General features: G+C 36.7%; 1 pseudogene; it reads right to left on the reverse strand.

The window, feature by feature from the left end:
- Positions 1 to 3,705: 3,705 nt before the first annotated feature.
- The window catches only part of LOC128941400 (centromere-associated protein E-like), an 83,551-nt pseudogene continuing 73,629 nt past the window's right edge, over positions 3,706 to 13,627 (reverse strand).

The following is a 13,627-nucleotide window of genomic DNA, read 5'->3' on the forward strand; positions in this document are numbered from 1 at the left end:
GCCATACATTCTACACAATGCCCTGGCCTTGGTATCTGCCCTCAGTTGTCTTAGTAATCTTCCAGCACAGGAGGCTCCCAGCCCCAGTGAAGCAGGAAAGTGTGGCGGAATGAAGCTCCCAGTCTTGCCTCTCGTTCCCTGTTCTCAGGGAACACTGAGTGTCCCTGGGGGCAGTAGGGAACCTCTAGGTGCTGCTACCTTAGTCTGGATGGAGCAGCCAAAAGGCAAAATATAGCCCTGTTCAAGTGCTGTGTTAGGTTTAATAAAATACAGCATACAAAAATGCAGGCAAACAAGTGAAAACAAATACTAAATCTCAAAGAACTTCCTAAATAATGAGGTTCATGTGTTCTAGTCACAGTGAAGTATCTGGAGTTTGCTAATTGGGTTCCCCATAAGCAAAATTCCTGCACTCTCATACTCCTCCAAGCAACTTTGTCTATGTAGATATGGGTGTAGAAAGGTGCCATAAGAACAAAGTCCTTAAATATACATATAAATCCAACACACCAAGTACTTCACTGGGAAATAAAAATAAAGGTGCCATAACCTTCCCTATGTTAGCAGCCAATGCTGTCCTCTAGAGATGCTCAAATCCATGCTGTGACTCAGATTACTGAGTCAAATTTAGTATCCTACTTTTTGAATAAATTATTATTTTCTCTTATTTTGATCAGAAATTCTGTTTTGTTAGATGTTTCTCCTGACAAAAGTTGCAGCAAAACTGTTTTCCTGAAGGCTACAGATTCGACAAATTAGACTTCTGAAGCAACGTAATGGAAATTTTTTTCTTTCCAAAAGCCACCTGGATCAGTTCAAGTACTTCCCCAAATCGCCTTAACACGTGGGAAGCAAAATGCATTATAAATACTTTTTTCAATCCAACAATCATTTTTTATGAACATTTGCCATACTGATTCTATGAAGCCTTTATAATAAATATTAATACAGTCCCTCACCAAGAGATCTCAAACAGCTTTGTTATATTTACTGACCCTTGTACGAAAGGAAGTCCTACAGTTGTTTTTTTCCTGTGCTTGTTGGGATTTGTAGTCCAACTGATAGTTTCTCTAGATGAACATAATTTCCTGTTGAAACATTGAGATGCTGCCATCTAGTGAAATTCAGGATTTTAAAAAAAGGGTGATTTTTCTCCTGCACAGGAAAGGACACAAAAGTATCACCAGCATTGGCTGACTCTCTTACAATGGGAATTCAAGAGATCAGTAGGATTCCCACCAAAAGGCCACAAAGCTGTTTTTCCAAGCAATGTCTTTTTGCAATGTAAATTATCAAATTCCACACCCGGACAAAACTTATGTGATTATTTTTTTATTGTTGTTAAACTGGAGATTTACCAACATATCTTTTGTATCTAGTGGTTTAACTTGCTTATGTTAAAGCAGAATTAATATCATTAGACTGAAAAATTCTAGGACAAACAAATTTAGCTAAAAGCTCACACTAGACTTAAAGCTACCTGACAGTACTATTAAGGAATTTGGTGTCCTGCCTAAATATCAGTTAGTTCTCAGAAAAGCCACTTCTGTGGATAAGCTGGGACACACATACACAAAAGTTCAGTTTATTCTGTCTTTCTGCTAAACTATGATAGCTTTTAAGGCCTTCTAAATCAGCTCCCCAGTAAACAAAACCTGTAATGCTGTAAAACATGTAATAAATGCTTAATTTGCTAAAAGCATTTATCCTTCTGCCCCTAAGCTTTGCCACCTGAATTCAGCCACCTGTTGCACTAAGTTTCTCCTTTTTTTAGATCAATCATCAGAAAACCAAACCTAGTTGTTCCAAGCAAGTAATAATTAACAAAAAACCAATGGAAATTGTATATAGAAGAGGTAGATCTATATATAGACCTTTCCCGATTCAGGAAGAAAAAAATCAGTCTAATTTATTTGTTAGAACACCAAAATGCTGGTAGCCAAAGGAAATCTTGTTCATCATAGTGGGAAATAAAAAAAGTAACAAACCAAACCATACAAAAAAAACCCCAAAACAAACCCATTCTCAAAAAAAAAAAAAAAAAAAAAAAAAAAGAATCCACCACAGACACACCAGCACTTTGCATTTTTCCCTGTCAGAAAATAAATACCTGTGGCTGTGATCAGAAAGAAGACATTGCAGTGCCCAATTCTATAATGGTATTTAGAACTTGTGTATTTTTGTCTCATCATGCCTTTAAAAGCTTCCCAAAATACATTCCAGGCCAGAGATTGAGATAATCCTTGTAACTTCTTAGTAGGTACAGTAGTTGACAGTTTTCAGACATTCAAAGTAAATAGAAGGTTGATTCTTTACTAAAGAAGTACCACCATCAGTTTATAATCCTTGTGTGTCTCCCCCAGTTCCAGCAACTGCTGAATGCTCAGGAACATGTCAGTGTAGCCATCTGCTTGTCAGTTTGGGTGACCCAAACAGGACCTAGCATCACAGAGATTTATTCCTATAAAATAAAGATGGTGCTTTGGATGCAGGTATCTTTCTTAGGTATGACTTTCTCATCTCATGGTGATGATTTCATCCTTAATAGAGTTGATCACAGGTTCTGAGCACCCAATTCCTGTCTAGTTGGTAATGGAGGGCAGGAAAGAGAGAAGGATCTATATTTTAGACTTCAATCATTTTCTGATAGACCCAAAGAATTAAATAAAACTCTGACAATAGTAAATTTCTGCACAATTGCTGCAGAAGGTTATAGAGGATGGAGACAAGAAGAATAATAATGATGGAAGTGATGAAATCAGCAGAAAAGACAGCAATTTGTTAACATTTAGACACTGATGGTTGCAGTCAGCATCCCTGGATCATAGCACAAGTGAACAGCAAAACCATTTTTACATATTTAACACAATAAATTTCATTATCGAGTTAAAGTTTCTTATATAAAACATACAAAATGTAGGTCTCACAATACAGATAAGTAGGTTAATAAGAGTCCATCTTGCCCCAATGATCTGGTTTGTTTTCCCTTCACTAGAGAAGCAGAAGAGTGTGAAGTCCATTGCTTACTGTTTAAAAAAAGTCCAATACACAACTTCAGACAGGTATATTGAAAAATTATGCAAAATTCAAAGTTACTCACAGTACCATAATTGGCTGAGCTGCAGAAACTTTTAAGGAGTTTAAGAGGAACCCTTGATTGTGTGCTCTACAAACACAATATCAGTAACTTCGGTTGCAGTGACCAAAGAAGTCAAGATTGTGGTGAAAATGCAGTTTTTGTTGGCCTAAAGAAAGTATGGTATAAAAACCACAGGCTAAGAAACAAAAAGAATATTTCTTGCCAAGTCAACAGCACTCTCAAGATAGAAATACCAACACCTCAGAAAAGGGCTGTTTTAGGAATGACAGAACGAAAAGTTTGAGACTGAGAAGTTTCACAGTAGATTAGTTTGTGATCCATTCCTTTTTCCATTTATTTTTTCTTCAATACATTAGCTTCTCTTTGCCATCAAAAAAATCCACACCAAAACACCAAAGTAGAACATCAGCAGATTAGCAGGTTGTGGGGCAACATCTGGTTTTCCATCTTTGTCCTCATATTCTAGCTTTCCCAGTTGTGGGAAGTAGAAACTCCAAGACAGCAAAGATGGAAGAGGCTGATGGTTTTTAACCAGAAGCAATTTTCTTTTGTATATGCAGATCCTGGCTGTAGGCACTGTTAGGGCAGCTTACAACAGAGCATCTCTACTGGGTGCTGCAGTCAGGGGCTTTATCTCTGTCTAAAGTCCCAAACAAGTGCCTAAGATGTTCTTCGGTGGACTCTGTGCCCTCAGGTCGTGTATCTGTACAGAAGACAAGAACATTACAGCCTTTCTCAGTTAGACAAGCAGCAGGAATACAGTGATTTAATCTTGATTAGTGTTTTGTCTGTCAGCTATGAAAGCTTCCCTCTGAGGAGCTTTATGTTGTGAGGAGAGCTGTGCTGTTACCAAGTCGGCCATCACAAAGCCAGCAATGAGTCATGTTCTTTCTGGAAGCCTGCTACTGATACCTCAAAAACTGGCTACTCTTCAACATGTCTGCTGGGGCCTTCTGAAAGCTGTGAGAAGCATGAGGGCAGAAGGTCACTAAAAGTCAGCAGGCCACATATAAGAAATCTGAAGTGAGGCTGAGGAACAGAAGTTCTCATCAAAACAGCTATTATTGCAGGTGGGGCCAGGCAGAGTAGCAAATGCAACATCAGAGGCTAAAGTCTACCATCTTAAAAAAATTCAGAAAAAAGCTAACCAGTTAACTTTATATAGTTTTACCAGAAATCTGTGCTTAACCAATGTAAAGTTAAAAAGCAAAACATTTTAGAGCACCAGCTATCTAATAACAATATTTTGCTGATTCACTTCTAAAAGTCACTCATCAACACTGTCATTGCAGAAAAGGAAAAAAAAAAGGTTTGTATATTCTTCAGCAGATGAAGGATTCATTTTGGTACTTTGATTCTGTAGAGCATACAGAAGCTTCACAGCTCAGATGGTCAGCTTTTCAACAGTCATATGACAAACCATTCAGGAAAACTGTTAGCATGCAAGTTTCAGATCTCAGGCCATCCCTTACATTTTGCATCTTCAAATCTTATAGGACACTACCACTGTGTTACGTACCTGTTAGCACACTCAAGTTGGAATTATCAAAGGAATTTGTTGGACAAGTCAGAGGCAGAGGTTTTGGTAGGTCCTGAGTCACTGTTTCCTTGCAGGGTGAAGGCATTTGCTCTTTAAAGAAATATAACACTGCCTTCTTAGGAGACTTCGGTATTGTCTCTGGAGTAGTTTCTCTTGAGGATCGTTCTCTCCATTGTAGTGCTCTTTCTTTCAATTTCCTGAGTTCCTCTTTCAGTTGAAGGTCATCACTGCAAAGAAAAGAACCCCAGCATTCAATTAAGAAAAATTTAAAGCAATTTCTTTAAGAAAAAATTCCTGAAGAACAGAGAGTTCCTGTATTTTCAGATGATGTGTGACAGACATGGCAGTACAATAGTTGTGTAGTTTCAGAGGATTTTTTTAAACTGAAATTCCTTCCAATGTACAATTCAAGTGTAGCTTCCCTCATTTAAAAGATTCTTAAGAAAGTAAGCAATTTAAAGTTCAAAAGGCCTTTATGGCTTTATAAGCCATAAAACACTAGCTTTAAATAAAAGTTTATGATGTGAAATCTAAAATTAATGGTTACTCACTTCCATAGGTCTCCCAGAAACAAACACTAACATAAATACATAAATGTACATAAATTATTTGACATGCTGCTAGTCAGCTGTCCACTTACCTCAGTAGAAGGTCATTTTGTTTCTTCAGCTGCAAGTTCTCTTTCTGTAGCTTGGCTTGTTCAGATTTTAGAACAAGTATTTGTGTGTTCTGCACAATACCACTGCCACCATCACAAGTAAGGGGTATTTGGGATTGCTGAGGATCTGCTTCTTTCAGCACTAGAAAACAGATTTATACATGTGTGTGCATAATTTGGAGAGTGCTTAAAATCAAACCAATACATTTTTTAGCCTATTCCTTCTTGTGGTTTTATGTGTGAAACTGCACTGTGTTACAAGTGCCATTACAACAGTTACTCTTTTTTCTACACAAAATACACCTCCCACTATTCACACTGCCAGGGAGATGTTAAGAAACATGACAGATTCCTCACTGGGCCATTTAGAGGAAAAATAGTTACTGTTCTAGGTATGTCATAGCTTTGATTAGAACTAGGTATTCATATGTCAAAGAGAAAGTGGCAACATGAGCTACCACCACTGCAGCTTATCCCTCCACAAGGGCAAACGTGTCTGGAGAAAAACACAAGAGCTGCTGTGATTCTAATGCAGTTCATATGCAGCTGCTGTAATCTACTTTCCATCTCATCTTCCAATGCACCCAGTTCTCCTCATACCCTTTGAGTACAAGGCCTGCATCTCAATCTGGTCTTCAAACATTTAGCCTCAAAACTCAGAGTTTAATATGAAGGAGTCCCTTCTATTTATCTTGAATTTACCAGTAACATCTTGCTCTTGGTGTGCTCTCCTCAGTTCTTCATTTAGCTTTCTTAACTGTTGCTCTCGGTGTTCTGCAAGGGCTTTATAATTAGCAAGTCTATATGAAGCAGGAAGGGAGGGGAGAAAAAAATCAGAAAACCTCAGTTTTATAGTTATTACAGTTTCAGTTGAATTCCAATGAGCTATCAAATACAAGACACACCCATGTTATACAAGAAAAACTACATAAACCTGGTTGTCAGTTAGATTTTGGATAAAGTGCACCCAAAAGTTGGACTAATTATTTCTGGTGCATCCCTTCTCTCTAGTGAAGTAGAGAGTGCTTTCAGTTATTGCTTTCCCCTTGCCTTCTTTTGTGAGAACAGTTATTCCATTTATGGCTGAACACAGTTGATTGTGAAATTTTGGTGGGTGTATAGGGAAGAAGTTTTGTAAGCAACCCAAGGTGCATATAGATTTTACTTTCTCTAACCCCCATAAAAACTTACAACACCTCAAGTTGAATGCTTACTTCTTCTTATGTGGGAAAAGAGCAAAGTAGAAGCTAAGAATTAAGTAGTTGAGAATTGTAAGATAAAATTTGAACTTACTTTGTCACGGCAAGGGAAGATTGGGACGCTCGATATGAGAATCAGCAAGCTTCGTTTATTAATTAGAGCATCAGACATTTATGCACAACAAGTAATAAGCTCATATATATTCTGTAAGCTAAGCAGTCTATTGGTTATACTATAGATATCAGCTCTTCCTCATTCCTTAGGAGTTACACTTCTTTTTTTCTCATGTCTCTTTCTCAATTACAGCATTTTGCTATCATAATACCACTATGCTTCAAGGACACAGTGTTTTTGTAGCTGCAAGGACTCAGATTAGCCATGGCCCTGTACTTTTCCAATTCTTGGTCAGCTATCCAGAGTTCCCCCACATTACTTCACTTCAAAGGAGAGGGATTGTTTCGTTCTTTCCAGATCACATTTTACCAATTGTGTTTTGAGATTATCAATTTCTTCTTTGTACAGCTCAGCACCTTTATCTAATTTTGTCTGAAAATAAAATATTTAGTACAAATTAGGGCTTTTAACTTAGCAATGAAATTAAGGGATGTTTACATTGTATCTTTACTATGATCTGCTAGATTTTGCAGGACAAGACCAGGAGCAGAAAGTTATTTTCCACTAAGGTGGCTCACATTACCAACTAGCACTATAGTAGCAGTTGGTATCCTACACTGGTGTATTACATACAAGCATATTTTAGGAAGTTTTGCTGACTTCCGTGCAGATATAAATCTGGGAATTCTAAATTAGCATGCAAATGTTGAGTAAATAGCTCATGCTTCAGCTTAAAAGTTTTAAGATGTTTCAAGTGTTTCAGAAATGCATCACATACAAGTGACGTATTTAGTTTCTAGTATTGTAATATGGATTCTAAATGTTGCCACTGATGGTTGCACTGGTAGAATGTGAAACTGGCTGCTAAACAAGCAAGTGGAATTTACTCTAGGAATGCCATGCAGAACAAACACATTTACTGGAGATATGGAGAGCTGTGTTTCACCTACAACTGTTGTCAAGCATGCTTTGTGTCTTTAATCAGAGGAGAAAGAGAAGAGTGAAGTATTTTGCTCATACCTGAAGACTCTGTTTCTCTGTTAAGGCAGTCCTGAGGCAATTATCAATCTCCTTCAGTTTGGCTTGCAGTTGGGTGAGCTCACTTGTCTCCGTTCTTATTCTTATTTGTGCTTGTAACGTGCTTATCCTGTCATCTCTCTCTGACACTTTCTCCCACTTCATTTATTACATTTTCTAACTTCTGAATTTTTACTTCCATAGCCTATTGAGATACATCAACCAATCAGTTATGAGCAGTTATGTCAAAAGACAGTAACAGAATATGGTCATATTCTTAGCAAGAACTAGCAAAAACCCAAACCACATAAAAAAATCCCAACACTACAGGCTCTATGGCAGCTCTTCATGTCCAAGTCACTGTTTTGTGCCACCTTTTAATAGTCTAGAACACTCAAGTCTAAGAAAAGAAAAAGTGCTTTGGAGAAGGGCAACCATGGCATATAAAGGAGAGAAAATGAATTCTCAATTCTTGTGATTAAATAGAGAATTCTTCTCCAGCTTCATGTATAGTGAATACCATATACTTACAGGAAGCATCAAGAGTATCACCCTAATAAAGTCAATACTTCAAAAGCAAATAAAAGCTTCATATGAATTTCTAAACTTTACATCTATTTGTGTACAGAAATCAGGCCATTAAAATAATCATGTTACAGGCAAGAGCTCAAAATTCCACTTTGGAAGTAAAAGAGCTACTGAAATAAAGTGCACTCTATTTGTATTGTGGTGGCATAGATTTACAGTTGCCATCAATCCTTATTTTCAGTTTGGAGTACTCTCCCTTAGAAAGCAAGCATCAAAGAAGCTTTCCTTAGAAGCAAGTATTGGTACCTTTTTATCTTGTTCTGCAGCCTTTAATTTATTATGAAGCCTATAATTTTCTTCTTCTAATGCCAGACTGGCAGAGCCACCAGGGGCCAGTTTTTCTTTTAGTGTTTAGATCCTGAAGCAACTCTTCATTTTTCTCTTTTCTCTGTTTTAATTCAACATCAGCATTTTTACTATAATCAGCAGTTCTGGCATCCAGCTCTGAAGAAAGTTCAAGGAGTATCTGAAAATCAGTAGCATCACAGAGAATAATTTTTTTAATTGCTAGAAATATGGCAAGTGAAGAAACAGGAAGTACCTTAGCCTGCATTATTATCACATTCTTGTTTCAGTGCCCCATTTGACAAAGCTTGCTGTCAGAAATAGTATCATTATCACTCAAAGAACAGTTTCATTTACAGAAGAAAGGGAGGCAGGAAGGGGCACAAGAGAAGATGATAGTGTATTGCAGGTTTACCCGTATTTCTGCATTATCTCAAACTCTAATATTAGAGAAACAAATGGAACTATATTGGGAAGACTTCTTGAAAGTCAGCCACAAAAAACTATAATTATGCAAAGATTTTTCTTACTAGAATGTATTCATTGACTAAAGGAAATTAAACCTACACATTGGACTGTTGTAGAAACCCACGTGTTTAACATGTCATATAAATAAAAACTTCACATTTGTCAGGAAATGACAATGTTTACTAGATTTTTGTTTCTTTGTTAAAAGCTTTGATCCACATAATATTAGGGTAGGGAATTCTTCTGAAAACCTTGCCAACACTGCAAAATCCTGGAAATGTCAAGACTGACTATTGACTCTACAGAAGAAACTTTTAAAAATAGGCTAAACTTAAGATTTAATCAGAAAGATGAAATCTTGTGAAATCCTGTTCATGATGCACTAAACCCTGAAAAATGCTGTTCAGATTTCCAAAAAGAGGCAAGCAGTAACCATGAGAAAGAAAGGAGTATAAATATAAGTCTAACTGAGTTTCAAAAATGGCTATAGTAGTTTTGATAAAGTTTGGCAAGAAAAGCAACATTTTCCAGAATTCAGACTAATAAAACCCCAAATAAACAACCCACCTCCCATTTATTACCTGGAAAGTCTTTTAGAAAGCAACTCTTCAAGTTTAAAAAATCTTTAAAAATCTTCTAAGTATTCCTACATTTTACAGTTGAAGTATGAGTAAGTGCTGATAATAAATGAATGAGCATTCAAGAGCCTTTTTTGTGTTTTGTTTTCAGTCATAGGCATTTGCAGAGTACTTACACAAAATACATTTAATTTTACCTTTACTTTAGGAGTCCAGAATTTAAAGACTTGCAGGAGTCTCTCATTATCTTTCTTTAGTTCTTCTTTCAGTTCCTCTGCATCCCAGTGAGTTCCTGAACAAGCTTCCCAGAACTGTATTGTTTCTTTTCTAGGACTTTCTTCCTGCTCTAACTCTGCTTCAATGCAGAGAAGTTCATTTTCCATTTCTGATACATCTTTGAGAATGCTCTAAGAAAAAAAAAAAAAAAGATAATTTAAGCACTGGTTTGATTGTCACATGTCTAAATATATCTTCTGTCCTCTCAGCTATCAGTATAGCAGGAAGTCTGTTTTAGCACCTAATTATCATATAAAAGACGTTTTGCTAGACTTAAAATTACACCCTATTGGGAAAGCAAGAAGACAATCCATGTTCCTGGGGCAGGTGGAAAGGGGGGAAAAAAAAAGTGCTTATTAGCAAAAGTTTATTCCATTGTTTTAGAACAAGTTATCTTGGTATTGAATAGTATGTATTGTAGAGGGCAAATAAGTAAATAACAGTCTCAACTATTTTCTAACCTAGTAAATTTATTTTCAGCTGCTTTACGAAGCAAAGCCCTCTTATTATAGAACTAGTAGCATAAAAAATATCTCTATTCTTTCACCCCCCCTTAAGAGAAGTTTTAACAGATAAACCCAAGGCCATTAGATTTCCACCACCACATGACCCCATGCCTTGGAATGAGTTTTTATTGTCTATTTTTTTCCCCAAATATTACCTCTGCATCCAAGTAGAAACTTTGTAGCCCTTCACAGCTCCTTAACTCTTCAGATGATACTTCATTCTGCTTCAAATTAATCTTCCTGAGACATTGAATCTGGGACTGTAGGTGATCTTGTTTTCTCTTTTGCTCAAGCAATTCCATTTCATACTAGTGAACAGTAGTGTGATACTCTCTTCTCTTTGTGCAAACAGAGCTGAACAGAAGCTGTTGCAGAAGCATGGGATGTATCAGCGAGCCTGTTTTAAAATGGTATCCTACATCCAGCTGAAATACAGTATTTTATTAATCAATCTATTTACTCTCTGAGCCTCTAAATGTCCAGGATAACTAACACATGACTAAGAAAATCAGGTTCACATGTGCATTATAGTAATGGCATGTAAAACTTTTAGCTGAGACAGCACTTTTCCAGTATGCTATTTTCTGTAGACTCCAAAAAAGCCAAGAAGTCTAAAAGTCTGTAGACAGTCTAACACAAATCTAAACTTTGAAAAACAAAGTAAAGTGTTCTTTGTTATATTTATTTTCTCCTGGAGTTGTGAAAGGTGCAGATGATCTACGAGAATAATATCACTATGCTGATTTAAAGCTTTATTCTACCAGAGCTCACTAGTTGAATCTTAAATATATTTTACCATGAAAGTTAAAAGCCAACTATGGAAAAAATTAAACCTAAAATGGCTGTGTTAAGTTATACAATGAGGCTCTTTGGAATATTAGTTCAGTTTCCAAGTTAATGGATATTTGTAGACATCACTGACTCTCAAGAACCTCACCCCCTCTCTCCAGGCCTGTGCATGTTCCCATGCTCCAAACAAAAAATATTTCATGGTAAATAAAGAAACAGAAAAAACTCTGTCATTTACTGTACTTCTGCATATGCTAACAGGAATTCTTTCCCAACTACCCATAACCTTTTTGCTAATAATTTTAGCCCAATGGAGAAACTGATTCCAAACTGGGGAAGGCTGTAAAATCAAACTACTGCAGCAGTTTTGTAGAGTAAGCATGCATCTCTAAGCCATCTTGCATGTCTCTTTCCCCCACAGAGAAATAGTCATCTATTATTTGATCTATAGAGTACAGAAAGGAAATTTCATTTTCCAATTAAAATGCAATAGTATTAATGAAATAATTCTGTGCAAAGCAGCTGAGCTTCAATTAAAAACTAAGTTTGATTTACATTTTCTAAGATCGTAAAGCAATTACTATCAACTTATTTTCTCCAATGTATGGACTCTCAAAACCCAAAGCTAGAGTACGTAAAATCCTAACTGTTACCATTGAGAGCTTATTAAAAAAAACCCCAAACCCAAATCCAAGCAATACGAAGCATCCACATATTCAGCATTATAAGTTGGTACCTTCAATTTGGTCAATAACTTCTGGAGATGGGTGTTCATTTCCTCATTTTTAGTTTGAAGTGTTTTGACTTGTTTAGTCTGCTCCAGTGTAAGCTGAGGCAGTATCACAGCTATCAGTGCTTTCTGACTGTTCAGTTCACTCTTTAGCTTAAGAGACACCGTAGAGAGAGACATTCATATCTCTTCCCCATACTTGGGAATTTCTCAAGAAGCTCCTAAATGCAAGAGAAACATACTAATTCATTCACAATAAGGAAAAGTGTGATTAGCTATAAACAGAAACAAAATAAATTACCTGGCTCTGGGACTAACCCCTACAGTATGTACTGGTTTTACAACAGAAGAAGACTTTGCCTCTCTACAACTGCCTGACAGGAGGGTGTAGCCAGGTGGGGGTCGGCCTCTTCTCTCCAGTAATATGTGATAAGTTGCACTAAGGGAGGTTTAGACTGGTTATTAGGAAAAATTTCTGAATTGAAAAGGCTGCCAAGTACCGGAACAGGCTGCCCAGGGAAGTGGTGGAATCACCATCCCTGGAGCTACTTCAAAGATGTGTACATCTGGCACTTAGGGACACGGTTTAGCAGTGATCATGGCAGTGCTGGTTTAAGGGTTGAAATCTATAATCTAAGAGGTCTCTTCCAACCTAAATGATTCTATGACCCTGCATGACTAGCTATTTTCATGGGGGTGGCTGGACAGTAATGAAAGCAAGTGAGATATTCTGTGAGCATTACGTTGATGTGCAATCACTGAACAAGAACAGCAAATCAACTGATCCCATGGTATGCAGCATCTTAGCAAGATATGCAAACCATTTTATAGATAATGCACAAAAGGCTTATGCTCCATGACAAATGTCATTAAGTTTCTATGTGCATCCTTAAAACAAACAGAAAAATAAGCTTACCTTAATTTTCAAGGTTTTTTCTGTCAAGCTGTCATTGGTCACCTGCTCTGCAATATCCACTGGGTTTACCTGAATGGACATATTGTTCAGGTTTCTCTGCTTCAGTTGTTCTAAAGCATCTTCCAGTTTTGCCTTTGTTTCAACACACTAAAATAAAAACACATATTTAAGTACCAGTTGAGATTAAAAGTTATTCATAACTTAGGTATGCAAATTTCAACACTCACCATCTCAGAATTTCTTTGCAATTCTGTCTTCAGCTGGTCCCGCTCAGACCTGACATCCTGAAGAAGTTTTTGTAGCTCATCTTTTTCACAGTTAACTGATGAGATTTGTTCTTTAAGTTGTAAAGAGTGACTAGTTCTTTCAGTTAATAACTGGTCCTTCTCACATGAGACAATATTTAATGTCTCAGTTAACTGTTGAATCTACAATGAACAGTGGAGAAAAATGCAAATCACAATTTGGTGGTTGTGGTCTTTATACAGCCTATGAAGTAGTAAAACCAGTTGTGTCAAATACAAAAGTCACAATTCTTAATTACTAAAATTCACACTAGCAGAACGAAAAGTTGAAAAATAATTCTGGTGTTCTAATAGCATAGAAAAAGAATTTACAAGGAAGAAGAACAGCATGACACCCAAAAACTTTATATCAGTCAACTTTGGTTTTCTGTAAAGCAAGCAGAATCAAAGGAAAAGGCAATCAACCTATGTCTATATCACAAGAAAATTAAAATAAATAGAAGATGAGCACAAAAGATGGACAATATCTTTATATTTCCACTACTGGAGAGTAATATTTGCTAAACTGAAGCAATCCTCAATTATACTCTTTGATCTACAAAGGAAAGATTTGACAG

This window comes from Melozone crissalis, unplaced genomic scaffold (genome assembly GCF_028551555.1).
Source record: "Melozone crissalis strain CALT ecotype California unplaced genomic scaffold, PUWL_Pcris_2 ptg000035l_1, whole genome shotgun sequence".
Taxonomy (NCBI): Eukaryota; Metazoa; Chordata; class Aves; order Passeriformes; family Passerellidae; genus Melozone; species Melozone crissalis.